General features: G+C 45.0%; 1 protein-coding gene across 1 annotated transcript in view; it reads left to right on the top strand.

Moving 5' to 3' along the window:
• The window catches only part of CYTH3 (cytohesin 3), a 51,152-nt gene that overhangs the window by 615 nt on the left and 25,945 nt on the right, over positions 1-24,592 (top strand). The gene's annotated exons all lie outside the window — the stretch shown is intronic.

Below are 24,592 nucleotides of genomic sequence, written 5' to 3'. Positions count from 1 at the left end.
TGCTGGGGTCGGACGAGAGTGCCTCTGAGCGCGTGCAGAGTGACACCGCAAGATTTGAAGCCGCGCATTCTTAAGGGGCGCCTTTTGGGGCGGGGGACTGGAGAGGAGGGAGCGCAGAGAGAGGGGTCTGCCCCCCTCCCCCGTGCCGGGGTCGGACGAGAGTGCCTCTGAGCGCGTGCAAAGAGGCTCTCCAAGATTTCACGTCGGGCATTCTTGGGGGAGGGGGCGCTTTTTGGTGGGGTGCTGGGGAGGAAGGAGCCGGGCAAAGTAGACTCCCGGGAGAGGGGCGGTAAGCGATTCTCCCCTCTCCCCCAGTTTGAGAGTTTGGATTGGGGGGGGGGGGTGGAGGGATCCGGCTTGGCACGGGAAGGCGAAAGACCAGTCAATGCGCTTAAGACGGTTTAGGGTTGGCGTCTCTGTGCGTGATCCCCACGGCTGTGGGCTGATGGAGGTGGATTCTCTTGTGGGACACACTACACAAACACACTAGTGTGTACAGACACACACACACACACACACACACGTGTGATTCAAGCCTGTGCGGGGCGCCGCGGAGTAAATGGCTTGATCTCAGCAAAGTCGGAACACGACTGGCTGGCCTTTGGGTGCCGCTGTGTGCCAACCTGCCCCTCTGTTCTGGGGTCAAGGATGATGGGAGCTGGAATCCAGTTGAAGTCTCCTATCCCGGGGTGCAGCCAGAGGTAGTTTCAGGGTTTGGCAAGCTTGCGAATAATATTGGGGAGCCTGCTATGAAGAGTTTGCGTGGAAAGAGAAGTGGTGATTTTATGATGGCAATCTGGGCATTTGGGTTCCTCTCGTGCAGGGGGAGGAGGGTTGAGCCCTAGATTTTAGACACCCCCACCCCAAATTCTGTTCTCACCCCCCCCATGGATTACTGCCCCCCAACCTGTCTTCATTTCTACTTGGCACTACATTGCATGCTCTTTTTTTTCCTCCTGTCAATGTTGTGCATGTGATTTCTGACGCTGAGGATTTTGACCCGGCCTCTCCGTGGCCTCGGTTGAACCGAATTGATTATTAAAAAAAAGTCGCTCCGAATTTCTGGCCCTGCTTGGTTTGCAAAAAGATCCTTGCAGCTTTCTTGATTTGGATAAGCCAGCTTTGGGGTGGAAAAAAATGGAAAAATAACCAGGCCTTTTTTTTTCCTTCTGACATTCCTTCTTCTGTTGGTTGACCAGGATTAGAGATAAAATCCTAGGCTTGGTCTTTGTTCTCCTGAATGGCTGGAGTTGCAATCACTGCAGTTTCAGTTCAGTTTCACATTGAAACACACACCTGAATGAATAAGCTGTGTTAAAAACAACCCTGGATTTGCACAACAATCTAAAACCCCAAACAACCTTCCTTCATCTGCATAACATCAAAAGCCTGCTGATCCATATTTGGGAGATCGGATCTGGGTTTGTTTGTTGGAAGACAATGGCCATGAATGGGAACTTTCTCCTGGTGGTGATGGGGATAGAAGGGAGTCCTTTGGGAGAATCCAGCTGTAGGGAGCCTGGTCCGATTCGGCTTTGTCTTCCATTCAGTGGGGAAGACAATCAAGAATTTGTTTTATATGCCATAATCTAAATTATGGATTTTTCTGTCCCCCCACCCCGGCACTGCGTTTCCCCCTCAAAGGTCAACTGTTTCTGAAAAGAAGAAAAATGAAAGCTTAGTTGTTTCCGGGGGGGGGGGGGGGTTGGAAAAAGTAATGAATGAACGCTTGATTAGGCCTGGAGATAAAGATCCTATAGAAATGAAGAAAGATAGACAGAGGGCCATCTGAAGACAGGGGTTTCTGCTTTCGTAGAGTCGATTCGTGCGGGTGGTATCAATGCCAACCATAAATGGTAGTTTCTTGTTTTGGGACATAGGGCAACCATTGTCTGCTATTCCCCACCCCCCTCTAGTTGCTGGTTGGACATGCCCAAAACTTTGTTACTTTTAACATTGCCAACCACTGTCAGTTTGTACATCTTCTTGTTGATGTTAGTTTTGAAGTCGTGTCCGACCCATCACGACCCCATGGACAATGTTTCTCCAGGCCTTCCTGTCCTCTACCATCCTCTGGAGTCCATAAGCTCACGCCGACTGCTTCGGTGACTCCATCCAGCCACTTCCTTCTCTGCCGCCCCCTTCTTCTTTTGCCCTCCATCGTTCCCAGCATGAGGCTCTTCTCCAGGGAGCCCTTCCTTCTCATTAGGTGGTGAGTTTCCTCTTCAGGATATTCGATAGAACAGGTCCCATACCTCAAAATATTCAGTGTCTTCCACATCTTTGATTTCAAATGTTAGTTTATCCATTTCTGCATGGATTCTGAACATGTTGCTCTTTCTATTTATATTAATAAAACTTTTTAAAAAGTCGTAAAAGAGGGCCTAATTCACACAATCAATTTCTCACTTAGCCACGGGCTCCGTGGTGGTCGTAGGTTGAGAACCAGCTGTATGTTTAAATATAGATTGAAATCAGTGGTGAAATTCGTTTTTTTTTTACTACCGGTTCTGTGGGCGTGGCTTGGTGGGCGTGGCAGGGGGAGGATACTGCAAAATCTCAATTCCCACCCCACTCTGGGACCAGCCGGAGATGGTATTTGCCAGTTCTCCGAACTACTCAAAATTTCTGCTACCGGTTCTCCAGAACCTGTTGAATTTCACCCCCGATTGAAATGCATAGACTTAAAAGGCCCTTAAAATGAGCACGATAAGAGAGGTATGCACTGAACCTTGGCTTCCTTCCAGCAAAGTGACTTGACTGTGCTCGTTGGCTTGTGGATATGTCACGTCCGTCCATCATTGCCGAGAGGCGGATGAGTAATGGAGGCTTTGTGACGGCATCCCTGTGCAAGAAACCCAGTTCCGAAACTTAGTAGTAGGTGTGGTGCATTTTATCTCGAGAAGAAGAGGGAAAATAGGCAGGCACGAATCGGAGGCATGCCACCAAGGAGTCTGTAAACAAACAAAGTGCTGCCATAGTTATCTCCCACAGCATCTATTTCCCCAGCTGTTCAGACAGCTGCAGATAGGAAATACTGTACATGCATTGCAAAAAAAAAAAAAAAAAAAGGACAAACCAGGTCAGTGTGGCTAAGACGCTGAGCTTGTCGATCAAAAAGGTTGGCAGTTCGGCGGTTCGAATCCCTAGCACCGCATAACGGAGTGAGCTCTCGTGACTTGCACATGGTGGCTTACAGGAATTTAAAACCTTCATATATAAAGCAATAAAACTAATTTTAAAAAGAATATAATAATAAAAAAATATTGTAAGAACCTCCCACCCCGGCGACCGAACCTCACCAGAGCCATTTAATGCGCATGCGTGCATGCCTTCCTCTGGCCACCTGGTTTTCGGGTCTGTACTACACGCATTCTTGGGAGGGAAGCGAGGGGATCGTGTGCGTATGCTCAGGGGATGGGGCATACACCGGGGGATGCATCCATGCGCAGTTGTGGGGCGCATGCATGAGGGCCCTGTGGCATTGCACATGGGGTGAGGGGAGCTCGGGGGGTCATGTGTGCATGCATAGGGATGGGGCGCACAGGGTGGGGGGTCACACGTGCATTGCATTATGGGCGTGCGCATGCTTTCGGCACGCAGCAATGAAAAGTTTAGCCATCACTGCCCCAGCGGATGGGACTTGCAACATTCCCTGCTTCCCCACTCTAGTGGGTGGGGTAGATGTGACCTGCAAGAGATGGTTCACTCATGGTCCCAAGCCATGAAGGGCTCTAAAGGTGACCACCAGCACCTTGAATTGGCACCTGGGGAAAAGGCTTATTTCGAGGCGAGGAAATTCACCCGTAAAATATTCATGGAACCGTGGGTGTCTTGTCTTTTTAGCAGCTTTGACGGCAACATCTGGAGGTGTTCCTCAGAGGAAAAGTTGCACCAGACTCAAGAGGCTGCGGGAGAAGCCGAAGAAGAAGCAACAGTCTTTTTCCCCCCATCACCTTTCTGAAGGTGTTGCAGAATGAATAAGCAAAGCCTCTTGATGTGGTTTCATTTTGTTTTCACAGCTCTAATGTGCTCACCACCCATGGCCACACTTTGAATACGGTCCTCTCTCCGTCTCTCTTTTCGCTTTGTAAGGCGGTCCTTTCATTTTACGGAGCAGAGATCCTCGAACGTCGTTATTGTGGTACGGTTTGATTGGTTCAAGGCAGGGGGAAATTGAGCTGCAAATGGCATTTCTGCTTTAAGCTAGAATTAAAAGAGAATAGAGTTGGAAGGGACCTTGGAGGTCTTCTAGTCTAACCCACTGTTTAGGCAGGAAGCCCTACACCACTTCAGACAAATCTTGATGCGTCTTATACTGCGGTGCATCTTATACTCTGAAAAATACGGTCTATAACTGGACACTCCAGTTATAGTTTTCAAAGCGCTCACATTTCCCCCTTCAACGTTCAATTTACTTAGGAGTATTTTTGTATTCTGGATGCAAATAATCATCTCAATCGGCTATCCTTTTTAGCCCGAGCTTCAAAAACTGTCAGAGCTGAGAATGAGAAACTGAACAGCTGATATATTTAATTATAGAAAGAAATGCATTCAAAAGAGCCACCAGGAGCCTAAAAAAACCTTGAGAATATTTGCTTTCATTAAAAAAAAAAAAAAAAACACGCTCAGTCCGTAAGGCTACGGCTACAAAATATTTACATCCACATTCTGGAATTCAAGACACAGGTGTTAAAACACCCTTTCCTGCCATTTTCGACTCTAAAATATGACAGGTGTTCCAAATATTTGCAGGGGACCTTTTCAGAAAGGGTCAGGAACCAAACAGAAATGGGGAAAGTGTCTTTAAAAATTGCACTCCCGTCATTAGTCAAATTCAAATAAGTTTGTTGCAGGTACGTATTTAATGCCGAACGAATCAAGAAAATGGTAAAATGGAAATTACACGTCAAAAACACAAACATAAAACAAAAACAAAAACAACACACCGGTAAAAATGGAGCAAAATTCACGTAACAAATCTCTCGCTTAGCCACAAAAATTGTGTGTGTGTGTGTGTGTTGAACTGTAATCGTACTACCTTGTATTTTTTCCCTAAGTGTTTGCGCTCCGGTGGGAAAACTGCATTAATTCAGTATTGCCTAAGTGTGCTTGCGATATCCTTGCATGCATTGCGGGTGCCTTCCAAACAAACAATTGCAAATAATGCAAAGTTCACTTCTGCACACAGATCTTCTCGATGCACGGGGGAAAAAATATGGGCCAGCCCCACTGAAGTAATAGACCATACCAGGAAATCAACTCCGCGGGAAAACTTTAACCCGCTTTGACTGAGATTGGCTATAAAAACAGAATTTTGCTCTCGTTGTTGTCTTGCGTCGCCTCTCCTTTTTAATATGCTACTCCATTCAGGGAGGTGTCTGTCTGACCCACTTCCGAATGTTATCTCATTGCTCTGGAGTTTAAAAACACGTTTCCGCCCCTTAGGCCTAGGGGTAAACGTTGCTACGCATAGGTAGTCCTTATAAAGGGGAATATTTGTCGTTCAGGGTTGAAATGAGGGGATCCTTGATGCTCCCTGAGCTTGGTGGTTTTCTTGCAGACGTTTCATGACCCAATTAGGGAACATCATCAGTGCTAGAAGGGAGTGGAGGGAGGACTGTGAGGTCCTTAATGCTCTCTGAGCTGGGTGGTTTTCTTGCAGACGTTTCATGACCCAACTAGGGAACATCATCAGTGCTAGAAGGGAGTGGAGGGAGGACTGTGAGGTCCTTAATGCTCTCTGAGCTGGGTGGTTTTCTTGCAGACGTTTCATGACCCAATTAGGGAACATCATCAGTGCTAGAAGGGAGAGGAGGGAGGACTGTGAGGTCCTTATTGCTCTCTGAGCTGGGTGGTTTTCTTGCAGACGTTTCGTGACCCAACTACGGAACATTATCAGTGCTAGAAGGGAGTGTGGAAGGAGGAGGAGAATTGGGAGGTCATTTTCTTCAGTAGACTAGCCAGGCCCAGTTCCTGCAACCGTTCATCGCATGTTTTAGCCTCCAGTCCTCTAATCCTCTTTGTTGCTCTTCTCTGCACTCTTTCTAGAATCTCAACATCTTTTTTATAGTGGGGGGACCAAAACTGGATGCAGGATTCTAGGCGTGGTCTTGTGTGTGTGTGTGTGTGCTGCAGGGGTGGGTTCCAACTTCTTTTACTGCTGGTTCACTCAGTGACGCTCTTTGGGTGCGTGGCTCTGGCCCTGTCTAGTTGCAGCCCTTGAATTCTCCTGCTGCAGTGGAAACCCTCCCCCCCCAACTGAAAAGTTTTTGGGTCAACAGGATAAGCCTTGGACGCGTCTGTTGGGCAAATGCAGCCGAGACGTCCTTCATCCCCTTCCCCGCCATCTGGTAACCTTACATGTAACTAGCGCCCACATTGAGGGCGATGGCGCGTCTCGAAAATAGCTGCAAATATTGTTTATAGATCAGCTGCTGCAATCTAGGTTCAATGCAAGCAAATTGGAAAGTATGCAGCTGGGCCTTAACAGCTGTTAGGTATTTTCTCCTGCCCCCCCCCCCCCTCTGAAAGGAAACGTTCGGTGCAGGAGAATATGCATCGTCTCAGCTTTCTCTCCATCCACTGGTACAAATTGTTCTGGAAAGTTCCAAACAGAGGAAAAACTTAAGGCAAAGTTTAGGTCCAGCAGATTAAAGTTAAGAGTAGAAGTAGAGAGCATAATGCACCAAAGACAAATTCCTTGTGTGTCCAATCACATTTGGCCAATAAATGAATTCTATTCTATTCTATTCTATTCTATTCTATTCTATTCTATTGTACTCTACTCTACTCTACTCTATTCTAAACTCTTATTCTATTCTATTCTATTTTCTATTCTATTCTATTTTCTATTCTGTTCTATTTTCTATTCTATTCTATTTTCTATTCTGTTCTATTTTCTATTCTATTCTATTTTCTATTCTGTTCTATTCTCCTACCCCATCCTATCATATCCTATTTTATCCTTTCTCCTTCCTTCTTTCTCTATTCTATTCTATTCTATTCCATTCCTCAGCTTACGACCTCAACTGAGCCCCAAATTTATGCTAAGTGAGCCATCACTTCAGCGAATTTTACCCCCTTGCACAACACGTCTTGCCCCTGTTGTTAAGTGAATCATTGCAGCGCTTAAGCTAGACACACACTTGTTAAGTGAATCTGGCTTCATTATTGAGCTTGCTTGTCAGAAGGTCCCAAAAGGCGATCGTGTGATCTCAGGATCATGTCATAAAGCTGAGTCAGTTGCCAAGCACCTGGATTTTGAGCACGTGTCCGCGGGGATGCCGCAGCAGACGTAAGTGTGAAAAAGGGTCATAACCAAGTCACCGTTTTCAGTGCCGTTGTAACTTTGGACGGTCACCAAATGAACCGTTGCAAAACGAGGACTCGTTGTAATCCGAGTTTAGATTGAGACGGCCTCTGGGACCACCCAAAACAGATCTTAATTACGGTGGGAGGCTGTGCAGGAGACACAAATCTTGGGTTTTTTCTTCTTCTCACCACTGGATTCACAGGGTGGTCAAATACATTGGCGCCATTTATTGGCACCGCTGGTATTTATTTAGTTTGGATTCGGGCACGTGTGAAGCTAGCAGTTTGTGGTTTAGACAATAAACTGTGGTTTGGTGAATACCAGGTTGGTGAGTTTGACTGAGGGAGGCTCCTGGCTCGATTTCCACGGCACGTTAAGCCAAACACAACCTACCACATCGTAGGGCTTGAGCTAAGCCTGGTCGTCTTTTCCCGAGAAATATCCAGCCGTGGCAATTTTGAAGTAAACAAGGAAGGAACTGAGGACATTTGATTGCAAAAAGCCAGATTTTTATTTAACTGACCCTAAACGGCTGACTCAGGCTGGCTGATTTCCTGCTTTATAACCCTTTGAATGTCCTTTGGGTCAATTATTTCAGATTACAGATTAACAGAGTTGGAAGGAACCTTATAGGTTATCTAGTCCAACCCCTCGCTCAAGCAGGAGATCCTACACCATTCCTGACAAATGACAGTCCAGTCTCTTCTTGAAAGTTTCAAGTGATGAAGCTCCCACAACTTCCAAAGTCAACATGGGTTGATGGTTCTCACTGTCAGAAAGTTCCTCCTTATTTCTAGGTTGAATCTCTTCATTCTCACTTTCCATCCATTATTCTTTGTCTGGCCTTCGGGTACTTTGGAAAAGAACTTGACCCCTCTCCTCTCTGTGGCAGTCCCTCAAATATTAGAAGACCACTATCCTGTCTCCCCTGGTCCTTCTCTTCACTAGACTAGCCATGCCCGGTTCCTGCAACCGTTCTTCATACGTTTAAGCCTCCAGTCCCCTCAGCATCCTGGTTGCTCTTCTCTGCACTCTTTCTAGAATCTCAATATTTTTATTTATAGTGTGGTGACCAAAACTGGATGAAGTACTCTAGGTGTGGCCTTACTAGGGCTTTATAGAGTGGCATTAGTACCTCACTTGCTCTGTTTTCATTTGGAAGTTTCAGGCGCCGTTTGTATCGGGGACATTTACACGACGGAAGAGTTCTCGTTCCCATCTTGGAAAAGAGCAACAGATGAGTCCTTCGGTCTTCCAATATTTGAGGGGTTGCTCCAAAGAAGAGGGGGTCAAGCTATTCTCTGAGGCAGCTGAAGGCAGGACAAGAAGCAACGGGTGGAAACTGACCAAGGAGAGAAGCAACCTAGAACTAAGGAGGAATTTCCTGACAGAATAATCAATCAGCAGAACGACTTGCCGCCAGAACGTGTACGTGCTCCATCACTGAAGATTTTTAAGAAGATATTAGGCAGCCATTTTCAATTTTCAATTCAGAACACAGCTGGAAGGGACTAAGGATCGTATTAGGTTTTTGTGCCACCAACACCCACTGCTGGGGTCATATTTAAGTAATTGTCCACTAGGACTCCGACTCACAAGTTATTGTTTTTGAAACCAAGTTCTGCCTAATCTGTACTCTTGGGTTGATCTTGACTAGGGGTGTAAAAACCTTGCTTTTCTCCACATTAAATTTCATTTTGTTGAATAGGGTCCATTGTTCAATTCTGTCCAGTTCCTTTTGGATCCTGAACTTATCTTCTGGGGTGTTGGCAGGGGTGAGATTCAGCCGGTTTGGGAGAATCGGGTGCTAATTTTGCATCTGGTTTACTGAACTGATAGTTGGAAGCACTGGCTGGCCTCACCCATCCCACCCCACGCCTCCCCGGAGTCTCCACATGGCCTGTTTATCATGCCAGGTAAATGCCCGCGTGGAGGCTCTGGGAGGCAAAAATAGGCTTCCCGGAAGTCCAGAAACGGCCTCCTGAGCCCGGGGGGGGGGGGGAGGAGGCCATTTTTACCCTCCCAGAAGCTCAAGGACAGCCTTTGGAACCTGGGGAGGGTGAAAACGGAGGCCGAGCAGGCCATGGGGTTTTAAATTTTTAAATTTTAAATTATTTACTTAGCAGTACAGTTCTGTATATCTTTTTATCCTCCTCTTATTTATTTATCTATCTACTTAATAATTTTAATTGTCTAAATTTTATAGTTATTCATGATGTATTTCTGATATGGACTGTACACCGCCCCGAGTCCCTTTCGGGAGAGGGGGCGGTCTATAAGCGCTAAGAATAAATAATAAATAAAATAAAAAATAATTAAAAAATAAATAAATAATAAATAAATAAAACATGCCCACCCTGGACATACCCACCCAGCAACCGGGCAAATAACGTGTTGCTAAAAAATTTCAACCCCACCCCTGGGTGTTGGCTATTCCACGTTACGTTCTCCAGAATAGTATAGGATCTCCTGCTTGAGCAAAGGACTAGCTTAGTGAAGCAAATATTGTGCGAATTTCAGATCAGCAGGAAGTGGCACCTTGGGCACTATGGTGTGGGTAGGTGTTACAGCTTGTTTCCCAAGGGCGCCTTGGTGCTTGCTGTTTCATAGCAACCTACCTAACAAAAGTCAGGTTTCAACCGCTCATTGTGTGGAAATGGAATGTGTGTCGCCCAATTAGGAAAATATAATGCCGTGTTTATATGTGTGTCCGCTGGACGCACTTATTTTGAATGGAGAATGGAGACAGCCTCAAACTCTGGAAGCTTTGCTTGCGTTCCCACTTCACGCAACGTTTTTCTGAAAGCCTTGAGGAATTGAATTCTCCTTGATTGATCTGCCATGCTGCTCATGTATTTGGCTGGCCTGGCATAATTTTAACGTCTACCTCCTGGCATACATATTTCTTACTGGTTTTTTAGGGGGATTGTTCTTTTAAACTTAATTTTATAGGATATTGGGGTTTTAAATTCTGTACATTTTAAATTATTTACTTAGCAGTACAGTTCTGTATATCTTTTTATCCTCCTCTTATTTATCCACTTAATAATTTTAATTGTTTAAATTTTATAGTCATTTACGATGTATTTTGATATGGACTGTACACCGCCCCGAGTCCCTTTCGGGAGAGGGGGCGGTCTATAAGCGCTAAGAAATAATAATAATAAATAATTTGTAGTGGTAACAGAATAAGACAACAGAATCACAGAGTTGGAAGGGACCTTGGAGGTCTTCCAGCCCAACCCCTTGCTCAAGCAGGAGACCCTACCATTTCAGACAAATGGTGGTCCAATCTCTTCTTAAAATCCTCTAGTGATGGAGCAGCCCATAACTTCTGGAGGCAAGCAGTTCCCCGGGTTAATTGTTCTCACTGTAAGGACATTTCTCCTTACTTCTAGGTTGCTTCTCTCCTTGATTCTGTTGGAAGAAACGTCCTTCTGGGTTCAGTTCCAAGTGGGGGGGAAAGACACTGGAAACATGGAGTCTGCTTGGGAAGATGGTTTTAATGGTGGACAGGACCACATGGCTTGAGGTCCTGGGAGAAAAAGGGGAGCGATGCTGAGAATGCCCTGGTTTTATGCCCTCTCTGGGCTTTTGAATTTGAGCTTGCATTCTCACTGGTTGTCATACTCCCATGGGGCCATGCAGGGGCAACTCTGTTGGCTGTCCTGAGTCCCCAGCTTGGTTGACTCTTGCTGGGTAATGAATGGGCTTTGGGATTCCTATTATGGCTCTGCCTGAAGGAGGTAGATCTTTGTTATGCAGAATAGACTGGCTCAGTCTATTAGGCCCTTAATGGCCCATTGACAAAGGTGGGGGCAGCTGAGTGTCTGCCTCCCTTTTAATATTTCCTAAAATCTTTCATTTTTCTAGGGGACGGGTGGATGCTAACTTACTTCCTACAATTCCATCCGTTGCTTCTTGTCCTACCTTCAGATGCTTCGGAGAATAGCTTGACCCCCCCTTCTTTGTGGCAGCCCCTCAAATATCAGAAGACTGCTATCATGTCACCCCTAGTCCTTCTTTTCACTAGACTATAGACCTACCCAGTTTCTGCAACCGTTCTTTGTATGTTTTAGCCTCCAGTTTCCTATTCATCTCGGTTGCTCTTCTCCGTTCCTTTGTATGGAATGAATGGATGGGAGGAATTTCTATACTTTAAAAAAAACAAAAACATTTTTTTTTAAGATCAGATGCAAGGCACATGTGTATGTGCAAGACTAAAGAGGGAAAAAATGGTCGGGTCACAACGTTGGAAAAAATAATTTATGATCATGTAGGTCAGATTTTCCCACTGCTGGGTAGACTCTTGAGCATTATAAACATAGCTTTCGAACATCTGGGAATAATACAGGATCCAGCTGTCGGGGGATTTTTCTCTCTCTTCTGTTTGTGAATGAGCTTGGTTTTTAGTGTCGGACAAGCCTTACTCATTGTGTAAAAATTCTCAAGGAAGAGGGCAGGGTGGGAAAAAAAAAATGACACCGTGTAAAAATATTCAAAGAAAATCAAACAGGAAGTCTGCCTCTCCATTTCAGGCCTGTTTTTTCAGATGCCATATTGAAATAATTGCTTTTTTAAAAAAAAAAAACCCACAGTTTAAATGTTTAGGTTTTTTTTTTCCCCGTGGTTGGCGCCGGCAAAATTTTATTTTTCCTTTCGGAATGAAATAAATAGTTGGCTCATAAAAAAACAACGTGCTTCCCAGCTAAAATTCCTGTGTTTTCCATGGAAATTTATGTTTTTAGAAAAAGTGGGGGGAGGAATATTGCAATTTTAAAGGAGAAAATGCCTTGATGGACCGATTAACCTAAGTCTCCACCAGTGGTGGGATTCAAACTTTTTAACTACAGGTTCTGTGGGCATGGCTTTGTGGGTGTGGCATGGCTTTGTGGGTGTGGCTTTGTGGCCACTCCAGGGGAAAGATACTGCGAAATCTCCATTCCCTCCCCACTCCAGGGGAAGGATACTGCAAAATCCCCATTCCCTCCCCACTCCAGGGGAAGAATACTGCAAAATCTCCATTCCCTCCCCACTCCAGGGGAAGAATAATGCAAAATCTCCATTCCCTCCCCACTCCAGGGGAAGGATACTGCAAAATTTCCATTCCCTGCCCACTCCAGGGGAAGGATAATGCAAAATCTCCATTCCCTCCCCACTCCAGGGGAAGGATACTGCAAAATCTCCATTCCCTCCCCACTCCAGGGGAAGGATAATGCAAAATCTCCATTCCCTCCCCACTCCAGGGAGAAGGATGCTGCAAAATCCTCATTCCCTCCCAATCAGCTGGGACTCGGGATGCAGAGAATAGATGGGGGTACTGGATGTTGGATAACCATTTGTCTGAAGTGGTATAGGGTTTCCTGCCTAAGCAGGGGGTTGGACTAGAAGGCCTTCAAGGTCCCTTCCAACTCTGTTATTCTATTCTATTCTATTCTATTCTATTCTATTCTATTCTATTCTCCATTCCATTCTATTCAATTCTTCCTCTGAAAGGCTGAAGATATCCACATCTGTTAAGAGTCTTTGCCACCAAATATAAAAAAAAGAAAAGGAAGGAAGATACTGCAATTGACTGATGAACAGGGGAAAAAAAGGCCTTCAAAAGACGTAAACGTCCTTCAGAAGGTCCAGTAAATGATTCTGAGATTCTATCTGTGGTGTGATTGAATCACCAGACTTCCTCTTTCCCAAAGAGGGCGCTGGATTGGACAACTGAAGAAGTTAATGAAGTTGGCTAATGTTAATACATTGTTAATAAATAAAGAAGTTAATGAAGTTGGCTAATGTTAATGAAGACTCCTGCAAGTCCCTTGGACTGCAAGGCTATCCAACCGGTCAGTCCTAGAGGAGATCAACCCTGACTGCTCTTGAGAAGGCCGGATCCTGAAGAGGAAACTCAAATACTTTGGCCACCTAATGAGAAGGAAGAAGGACTCCCTGGAGAAGAACCTCATGCTGGGAACGATGGAGGGTGAAAGAAGAAGGACTGCAAGGCCATCCAACCGGTCAGTCCTAGAGGAGATCAACCCTGACTGCTCTTTAGAAGGCCAGATCCTGAAGAGGATACTCAAATACTTTGGCCACCGAATGAGAAGGAAGAAGGGCTCCCTGGAGAAGAGCCTCATGCTGGGAACGATGGAGGGCAGAAGAAGAAGGGGACAACAGAGAATGAGGTGACTGGATGGAGTCACCAAAGCAGTAGGTGTGAGCTTAAATGGACTCCAGAGGATGGTAGAGGACAGGAAGGCCTGGAGGAATGTGGTCCATGGGGTCGTGATGGAACTTTGCAACTAACAACAACAATGAAGTTGGCAGCATGCAATTTGGGGTCTGTATCTTCTCCAGGATCCTAGAAAAAAGACCCTGGCCCAAACAGAGAAAACCGAGTTCCCAGGAGGCATCTAAGTAGAAATAATGACCAAATGCCGTCCATCCTTCCATTCCTTCTGCTGTTAAGGTCCTAAAGTGACGAAGTTCTTATACGTATGTAATGCCATGGCTGTCAGAGGCTGCTTTAGCATAGCAGTTAATGATATGCATCCGGGAACTATAATTAGGTGCTGTGATACAATCTAATTATGTCTAATTATAGCATTGGCACATTCCATCCGCCATGGTGCCTTCAAAATCACTTGCTCTGCTCTGAATTCCTTCTTCTGGCTGGAGTTCTAAATGAAAGCTGAGCTCCGTACGAAGATATCATATATGGGCCGCAACTTATACAGGCTGTTGTGTCCTTCCAGTGGCAGCAGAGCTGGCAGCAGATTCGGACAGTGAGGAGGTTGGGGAGGAAGATGGGCCAGTCCTGAAGTCTGGGGAAGGCTCTGATGGGGGCTCTGTGTCGGAGGCAGAGAGGGGGCCAGGGCCGTCTCACAGTTATCAGCTGCCTTCAGAGTCAGACATCAGTGAGGCAGAGGAACAGCTGGAGCCTGTTCCCAGTGTGCGCATGCGCAGAGTTGCCAGACGAAGGGAGCAGCTAAAGAACAGGGGTCGACTTGGGAGTAAGGCCACAGGTGGACGATGAATGGCCCCTCCCAGAGGAAATAAAAGAGGAGCGAAAGGGGAGTGGAGTTTGCAGGAGACAATTAGTTCACTTCATTGGTTTGTGACTCTCCGAGGCTCCTGGCCAAGTTATTCTTAACTAGAACCTAAAGTGTGATCCTTCGCACCCGAGACGGGTGCCCAGTTCAAGTCATGATGCCGCTGTGTGTGCAACACGGTCCTTGTGCCAATGATGGGTTGTTTCATTTCGTAAGTGACATCAGGATATACCGTGTCCCTATTTGTTCCCTCGCCTTCCCCCTGGCAGGCGATCTGGCCGATATGTTCGCCCTCCAGCTGAAAAGCAGAAGGTGAAAAAACCACGTTGGATCTGTTTCTCAAGCAGGGGAAGAGAATCGAAACCTTGGCTTCCCCTGAGTTGCTAGGAGTCAGATTTTCCCCCCCTTGTTTGCAACACACTGCGGCCAGACTGCAAATGTCAGCATCCAAAGGTTGAGGAAGTTGATCCAGCCACAAAGTGGCCTTCAGCTGCCAGGGAAAGGGCTCCATTATATTCACGCTTAGTGCTATGCCGTCATATGTTTTAACAGAATAGAATAGAATAGAATAGAATAGAATGGAAGGGACCTTGGAGGTCTTCTAGTCCAACCCCCTGCCTAGGCAGGAAAATGGCTATCCGACATTTTCTTAAAGACTTCCAGTGTTGGGGCATTCACAATTTCTGGAGGCAAGTTGTTCCACTGATTAATTGTTCTAACTGTCAGGAAATTTCTCCTTTATTCCAAGTTGCTTCTCTCCTTGATTAGTTTCCACCCATTGCTTCTTGTTCTACCCTCAGGTGCCTTGGAGAATAGTTTGACTCCCTCTTCTTTGTGGCAACCCCTGAGATATTGGACGACTGCTATCATGTCTCCCCTAGTCCTTCTTTTCATTAAACTAGACATACCCAGTTCCTGCAACCGTTCTTCATATGTTTTAGTCTCCAGTCCCCTCATCATCTTTGTTGCTCTTCTCTGCACTCTTTCTAGAGTCTCCACATCTTTATTACATCGTGGCGACCAAACCTGGATGCCGTATTCCAAGTGTGGCCTTACCAAGGCATTATAAAGTGGTATTAACCCTTCACGTGATCTTGATTCTATCCCTCTGTTGATGCCGCCTAGAACTGTGTTGGCTTTTTTAGCAGCTGCTGCACACGGCTGGCTCCTATTTAAATGGCTGTTTGGTTTTTGCTCAGGATACCTTATTGACTCAATCACCATCGCTTTAGGCAAGAAACTTTGCTTTAGCAGACTGTGATGGAGCAGAGCCTGGATTTCACAGACCATTTCGCAGTGTCCGTTATTTCCAACGGTCTGTTAAATCAGACAATTTGTGATTTCTGATTTAACTCAGTGCTGTAATGGCATCTGTGCACAAACTCTGGCTTTTTAGGACCTTTGTGTCTGTGTGTTTGGAAATCATTACATCCAGTAAATGATCTGATTTGGCTCATTTTGAGAATGATGTCATGAGACTAGTGGTCTGAATCGCCGTGGGAATTTGGTCTGTTAAAGTCTGAAATATTTAGGAACTTGGCAAGTGGCGACCTATTTACAATGGTTGCAGCATCCCGGGGTCATATGTATGCCATTTGCGACCTTCCCAGGCAGCTTCCGACAAGCAAAGTCAAACAGGGGGAGGCGGATTCATTTAACAACCTCAGGTTTCACTTAACAACTGCAGTGATTCACTTAGCAACTGTGGCAAAAAAGAAATTATGAAATTGGTCCCGGTTGTGAAACGTTGGGCACCCTCCGAGCTGCAAAAGGTAAAAAGGACTTTGCAGAAATAACATGCCTTGGAGAAAAAATGGAATTCTTGTTGAAAGAGATTCGAGGCTATGCGCTAATAGGATAAACGTGTGGAAAATGCAGGATCTGAGTTTCTAAATTTAGCCGCAGCAACCTTTAAAAAAACAAAAACCTTTCTTATGTCTGAGACACGAGAAGAATTGTTGTTTCAGGAAACACATTTTTCATTCCTTCGGGCTAAATTGAAATTCTTTCGCTTGGACATATCAACAATCTTTGTTGGTGGATTTGGGAGGGGGGGTGGCATGTTAGTCTTTTTTATTATTACTTTTTTTTTCCTGCAATCCATGAGCCTTGCCTGTTTTCGTAACATGTGGTATTAATATACTTGGTAAGGGATTGCATTTTTTTGATTCAGGTTTTTCTTAAGATTTCTTGTCATTCTTTGATTTCTTGGTTTAAATTGAGCCCGTTATATTGTGACCTCACCCGTATCTGGGTAGTTGATTCTCCTGAAAGCTAATTGTCCTTCAGCCAAAGCTCAGGACATTTTATCTTGGGGTGGTTTCTGTTGAAGGGGGTATCTTATCTCGTGAACTTTGCACACAACTGCAGACTCATTTATTTTCTTGTCTGGAGCATACCTGGAACAGAAGTAAGATAAGGCCACGCTTGGAATTCTGCATCCAGTTTTGGTCGCCACAATGTAGAAAAGATGTTGAGACTTTAGAAAGAGAGCAGAGAAGAGCAACCAAGATGATTAGAGGACTGGAGGCTAAAACATATGAAGAACGGTTGCAGGAACTGGGTATGTTTACTCTTATGAAAAGAAGGACATGGAGAGACATGATAGCAGTGTTCCAATATCTCAGGGGTTGCCACAAAGAAGAGGGAGTCAAACTATTCTCCAAAGCACCTGAGGGCAGAACAAGAAGCAATGGGTGGAAACTAATCAAGGAGAGAAGCAACCTAGAACTGAGGAGAAATTTCCTGACAGGGAGAACAATGAATCAGTGGAACAACTGGCCTCCAGAAGTTGTGAATGCTCCAACACTGGAAGTTTTTAAGAAGATGTTGGATAACCATTTGTCTGAAGTGGCGCAGGGTTTCCTACCTAAGCAGGGGGTTGGAGTAGAAGACCTCCAAGGTCCCTTCCAACTCTGTCATTCTATTCTAAATAGAAGTAGACAGATTTCCTTTCTATTCAAGCTTTGTTCGAAGAGAAGGGTGGAAGAACTAAGTCCAAGTCCCCTCACACTTGGTCAACACCCTTCTGACACTTTTGAATGTTTGGGACATCCTCCCAGATACAGAAAACGGATGCTTGGTGTTTCTCCATCTGCTTGTAAGTTGCGTTGGTTTTTTTTCTCCCTGAGGTTGGTTCTCCATGTTTCCCTTTGTTCCTTTTGTTAAGCCCCAAAATGGGAGTAATTGAACAACGGCTAATCAAATATTGCTGAGTAAAAACAACCCCAGAAAACTGAAATCCTTCTTTTTAAAGCCTGCTGCGGTGTGTTGCATATTTTCCCCTCGCTAAGTTTAGATCTCCAGTGTCCATTTACAGCTACGGTTTAAAACTAACCACAGCCCTCGGACTAGTTCTGCTGTCAACACAGACGGGTTGCATCTGCGGTTTGTCATCACGCTACGTTTGGGTTTAACCATTGTGTCTGAATTGTTAGAGTAGGGATCCTTTACTATACAAAACTGTAAACTTTGGCTGATATAAACCATAGGGATGGCTTCATAGAACATGGGAAATCAAAAAGAAGCAACAGGGCGATATATGAGAACACAACATGAATTGGGTATGTCTAGTCTAATGAAAAGAAGGATTGAAGTGACGTGATAGCAGTTTTCCAATATTTGAGGGCAGTGGTGGGATTCAACAAATTTTACTACTGGTTCTGTGGCGCGGCATGGTTTGGTGGGTGTAGCTTGGTGGGCATGGTAGGGGAAGGATACTGTAAAATCCCCATTCCCTCCACACTCCAGGGGAAAGATACTGCAAAATCCCCATTCCCTCCCGATCAGCTGGGACTCGGGAGGCAGAGAATAGATGGTGGCGGGGCCAGCCAGAGGTGGTATTTGCCAGTTCTTCGAACCACTCAAAATTTCTACTACCGGTTCTCCAGAACTGGTCAGAACCTGCTGAATACCACCTCTGTTTGAGGGGCTTCCACAAAGAAGAGGGGTGTGTGTGTGTGTGTCAACCTATTTTCCAAAGCACCAGAACATAGGACAAGAAGCAATGGATGAAAACTAGTCAAGGGAAGAAGCAACCTAGAAGTAAGGAGAAATTTCCTGACAGTTGGAACAATTAATCAGTGGAACGGCTTCCCTCCAGAAGTTATGGATGTGCCATCACTGGAGGTCTTCAAGAAGAGATTGGACAGCCACTGTCAATTTTCAATTCAGAATAGAGCTGGAAGGGACCAAGTGGAATGGCTTATCTTCAGAAGTTGTGGATACTCCTCCATCACCTGAGGTTTTTAAGAAGAGACCGGACAACCATTTGTCTGAAATGGTTTAAGGTCTCCTGCCTGAGCAGGGGGTTGGGCTAGAAGACCTCCAAGATCCCTTCCAACTCTGTTATTCTAGTATTCTGGGTCAACCTATTGTCCAAAGCACCAAAAGGCAAGACAAGAAACAATGGATGGAAACTGACCAAGGAGAGAAGCTACCTAGAACTAAGGAGAAATTTCCTAATGGGGGGACAATTAATCAGTAGAGTGGCTTACCACCAGAAGTTGCAAATGCTCCAACACTGGAAGTTTTTAAGAAGATGTTGGATAACCATTTGTCTGAAGTGGTGTAGGGTTTCCTGCCTAAGCAGGGGGTTGGGCTAGAAGACCTCCAAGATCCCTTCCAACTCTGCTAGTCCGATATTCCAAATCACAAAATCAGAACTCAATCTTAGTAATGACAAACCATTAGGGGAAAAAAAGGCTGTGGGTTTTTTTTTATAAACAAAATGCTGCCGTTTAAAAATAACCCAGAAAAAGGAGTTTGTGAGGAAAGATGCATCTGTTTCCAGGAACAGAACGACGGTCTCTATTTTCTGAAAACGGTATGTGTATATGTTTACAAATCCATCACTTCTTTGTTAAGTGAGTTTACTTTTGTGTTCTGTCCTTTAAAAGCCATTTAGACTCGCGGTTTAAAAGCACATTGTGAGAGACGACAGCAAAGTACACAAATTGCAGACCTGTTTGTTAACATATTGTGGTGTGCGATGGAAAAAAAATAGTAAGGGGAGAACAGACGAGAAGCACGTATAACCCCAGCTTCAATCTGTATTTTTTCAAAGTGGGAGGAAGAGATTTTTCATTAAGTGTTCAGATACCTGGCTGGCAAAGAGCTAAACAAATATTTGCCAAACCTGGTGAAGACATTAATGGACCTTCAGGAGAAACGTGTGACTTCTTCATGTTCCTCTTCCTATAAACTCTTTTACCAAACAATGCTTGGGCTTGATCTAATTTGTTTTTAACTCTCAGGAAGATCAAGATACACTTTATGTTTGTTTCTTCGGGTTTTTATCGTTGGCCAAATGACCTGGATAACTTCCAACAGGCGCCTGGTTTTTACTAAGTTTCCTTCGGAGGAATGACCTCTGGATTAAGCGACAAGACAATTTGGACAGCTCTTCCGTGATGGTGAGACAGGTGGCTTCCCAATGTTTTGGGGTGAGAAGATAAAGAGAAGGTTGTCCAATATTTGGGCATGAGATTTAATCTGTCCATTTTCTGAAGCCAAGATCTGATAAAGAACAGTTGCTGGAATTGGGTATGTTTAGTTTAATGATAATAAGCCTTGGACTGCAAGGCATCCAGCCGGTCAGTCCTAGAGGAGATCAACCCTGACTGCTCTTTAGAAGGCCAGATCCTGAAGAGGAAACTCAAATACTTTGGCCATCTAATGAGAAGGAAAGACTCCCTGCAGAAGAGCCTCATGCTGGGAACGATGGAGGTCAAAAGAAGGGGACGACAGAGAAGAAGGTGGCTGGATGGAGTCACCAAAACAGTCGGCGTGAACTTAAATGGACTCCAGAGGATGGTAGAGGACGGGAAGGCCTGGGGGAACATGGTCCATAGGGTCGCGATGGGTCAGACACGACTTCACAACTAACCGCAAAAGTTTTGTCAACTTGCAAAGCTCTCGAATGGTCCCATAAACTTTGGCCTCAGTTTCATGCTAAGGAGCTTTAGCCTCAAATATTTTGTGGAGAGGTAGACCTTCTCCCGTAACTGGAATGGCCATTGTGGAACTTGGTGTTTGTCTGCCTGTTTCTTATAGGTTTGTAGCGCTTTAGCTAGTACTTTCTTGACATTCTCCCTGGTGGCTTTCAGCACTGACTCATGAAAAGAAGGACTAGGGATGAGGTGATAGCAGTCTTCTGATATCTAAGCGGTTGCCACAAAGAAGAGAGAGTCAAGTTATTCTCCAAAGCATCAGAAGGCAGGACAAGAACCAACGGATGGAAACTAATCCAGGAGAGAACCAACCTAGAACGAAGTAGAAATCTCCTGACAGAACAATTGATCAGTGAAATGACTTGCCTTCAGAAGTTGTGATTGCTCCATCACTGGAATTTTTTAAAAAAAAAACTGGACAACCATTTTGCCTGGTATAGGATTTCCTGTCTAAGAAGGGGATTGGACTAGAAGATCTCCAAGGTCTCTTCCAACTCTGTTATTCTGTGATCTACTTTGTGAGAAAGGAAGGGTCCATTAGCAGAAGAACTTCCTTTCTGAAGACCGCTTTACATGGGGCTTCCCTTGAAATGCACCCGGAGGCTACAGTTGGTCCAGAACGCAGCCGCGCGGGTAATTATGGGGAGTACTAGGTACTCCCATGTGACACCGTTCCTGCGCGAGCTGCACTGGCTTCCTGTGGTCTATCGGGTGCGTTTCAAGGTTTTGATAACAATCTTTAAAGCGCTCCATGGCTCAGGACCTAGTTACTTGCGGGATCGTATTCTGCCCCATACATCCCTGCGACCAATCCGCTCGCACAGAGAGGGCCTCCTCCAGGTGCCGTCCACCAGACAGTGTCGAGGGGCGGTGCCTAGGAGTAGAGCCTTCTCTGTGGCAGGCCCAGCCCTGTGGAGTGACCTCCCTCCGGATATTAGGAATACCTCTGACCTCCGCTCCTTTCGTGTAAAGCTCAAGACCCACCCTTTTCAAGTTGCTGGCCTGGCTCAACTTTGATCCAACTATATCGCTCCTGACGGGTTTTTTTATTTGGGGTATTTTAATTGCATTCAATTTATTTAGGGGTTTTTAAACATTGTGTTTTTACTTGTTTTTATCTATCACTTCACCTCCTCCTTGTATATGTCGTGTATATGTCTTGGTATATGTTTTGTTATATGTATGTCGATATATTTATTTCCTATGTTTTGTTGTACGCCGCCCCGAGTCCTTCGGGAGAGGGTGCGGCTAAGAAATAAATATTTTTTATTATTATTATTATTATTATTATTATTATTATTATTATTATTATTATTATTATTATGCCTTGTTTGATGTTGTTGGATAAAGATGGTAGTTTCAAGCAACGAGGACCAAATCAATTAAAGAGCTGGGACTTCAGCATATTTGGTTAAGAAGAAAAGGCACCTGAGATCATTTCCTACCTGTCTGGGAAGAACAATTTGTCTGGGTGGTGAAACAGAGCAGGTTACACCTGATAAAACCAGCCATAACTTCTCTGAGCCACAGTATTCCTTCCGACATTTTCATTCCTCTTAAAATTTAAGCAGAGCATGTCTCTGTCCAATGTTTTCCAGGCCAAGGAGCATAGCAGATTTTGTAGGATGTCCTGAGGGACATATTCAGGAATGTAATGAGGCATGAGGCAGGACAAACATTAAACTGGATGAGATTTAACGTTTCAAAAATGGAAATCATTACGATAAGTGTAAGATCAAGTTCAGCTACAGTCTGGGCGCAGGGCCAAAATGCAGGAAGTGAACTGGCTGCCTTGTCCTCTTCAAATGTGGTTTGTATCCAAGAATTTGGGGAAAGAATAACCAGAGCAGGTCACACACAAGCAGGATAACAGAACTCTAAAGTAGCTAGAATTCGGTTAACCTCATTGGCACTTATGGGTTTTGCTTTGATACCATAGCTCTGAAGTTAGAGCTTAATTTATTGAAAATTGTGCAGCCACCGAGGCGAGGTAAAGGTTCCCCTCGCACATAGGTGCTAGTTGTTCCCGACTCTAGGGGGCGGTGCTCATCTCCGTTTCAAAGCCGAAGAGCCAGCGCTGTCCGAAGACATCTCCGTGGTCATGTGGCTGGCATAATTCAACGCCAATGGCGCACGGAACGCTGTTACCTTCCCACCAAAGGTGGTTCCTATTTTTCTACTTGCATTTTTTAAGTGCTTTCGAACTGCTAGGTTGGCAGAAGCTGGGACAAGTAATGGGAGCTCACTCCGTGACGCGGCACTGGGGATTTGAACCATTGAACTGCCAACCTTTCTGATCTACAAGCTCAGTGTATTAGCCACTGAGCCTCTTTCTTTCTGTCTCCCTTCTTTCTTTCTTTCAGTCTCTCTCTCTTTATTTTTCTCTCTCTTTCCATTTCTTTACTTCTTTCTCTTTCAGTCTCCTTCCTCCTCCTCTTCTTATTCTTCCTTCCTTTCTCCTTCCTTCCTTTCTCTCTCTCTCTCTTTCTTTCTCTCTTACTATTTCTTTCTCTTTCTCTCTCTTTCCATTTCTTTACTTCTCTCTTTCAGTCTCCCTCCTCCTCTTCTTGTTCTTCCTTCCTTTCTCTCTCTCTTCCTTCCTTCCTTCCTTCCTTTCTCTCTCTCTCTCTTTCTTTCTCTCTTACTATTTCTTTCTTTCTCTTTCTCTCTCTTTCCATTTCTTTACTTCTCTCTCTCTCCCTCTCCTTCCCTCCCTCCCTCCTTCATCAGAGTTAGGCTTTTATGATGAGTTGCCTTTTCGTCATTCTTGCCTTTTAAGAAATATGTCAGCTCAAGGATTGCTAATCTTCTACTGCTCAAGAAATTAAAACAGCGAGTGGGTGGGGGATAATTTTTGACTCGGCCCTGTCTCCGCTACTTAATCAGAAAGCGCCTCTCCTCTCGCCTGCCGACATGGTGTCAGCCTGCTGTCCAAATCCTTGCTCATAAAAACCTTGGGAGATCAAAGGTGTGTTCAGAGAAGAGCAGCCAAAATATTATTTCTCCTTTTATTTACATAAGGAGCTTTCCTTCTGCTGCTCCCAAGAGTTGCATATTTGTAATACGTCCCCTTCTCTTCGTTCAAACGACTCCGACCGGTCTCAGTTCACCCCACCCTAGAATAATGTTGTTTAATGGCCCACCCCATTCAGCCTTTCTGGCAAAAGCTTTTCAAAACACGAAGCTTATTTTCATGTCGTTAGCAAAAACATCGTTAGCTGGAATGCAAGGTAATCCTCGACTTACGACCACGGTTGAGCCCCCCCCCCAAAAATGTATGTTGCCCAGCGAGTTGTTAAATGTGTTTTGCTTCGTTTGATGACATTTCTGGTTGTTAAGTGAATCCCTGCAGTTGTTTAAGTCGGGAACACGGTGGTTAAGTGAATCTGGCTTCTTCCTTTGACGTTGCTTGTCAGAAGGTCGCAAAAGGGGATCATGTGAAACCGTCATAAATGTGAGTCAGTTGTCAAATGTCTGAATTTTGATGAAGTGACCGTGGGGATGCTGCATGGAGTGTCCTAGAGATGGAGCTTTCGCCTCACAATCAGGAGGCTGTGAATTTGATCCTGGGTAGAGGCAGATATTTCTCTCTCTGGGCACAATGAGAATCTGCTGAATATAACTCCTCATCGGCGACAGGAAAGGCATCTGGCCAGTAAACACTCAGCTCATGCAGTTGCCCAGACTCCTCCCTGCAAGGGATAATGGGGTTGTTAAATGAAGATGATGACGACCATAGGGATGCTGCAATGGTCATAAGTCGAGTCTGACAGCAGCCCTTTTATAGGGAGCTGTCAGACCCTTCGACCAATAGGATTAAACCTCTGTTCCCGCCGGAACAGAGGACCTTGGTGGAAACCACTGAAGTTAGAACAAGTATCTAACAATCATCGTGTGTGTTGCAGAATAAAAGTAGTCCGGAGGGCTTCTTCTGGGAGTTTGTCAAAAACTAATTTTTTCAGCTGCTACATCTAGTAAAATAAAAAAGCTACCGTCTTCCTTTTCGGCTTCCTAAATGTGTCTGTTTATAGACAAGCAAAAAACCCCAAACCAACAACAACCCAACCCACTCCCAGTTTGAAAGGTCTCGGTGGGCGCCCTTTGCCACTGATGTAGAATAATTTAATGCTGTTTATTATCTCTGCCTCTGCGATAAGAGTCGGAAGGGCCATCTGCGTTTCTAATTTTTTTCAGGCTAAGTGAGCGGCTTCTGCAGGAGCCCTCGTGCGCGCTTAATGGAGTTGCGTGCTAATTATTGTCGAGTGTTTTCTGGGGAACATAAA

Source organism: Natrix helvetica (genome assembly GCF_964273705.1).
Source record: "Natrix helvetica genome assembly, chromosome: 13".
Lineage (NCBI taxonomy): Eukaryota > Metazoa > Chordata > Lepidosauria > Squamata > Natricidae > Natrix > Natrix helvetica.
This window is presented reverse-complemented; position numbering and strand designations above follow the sequence as displayed.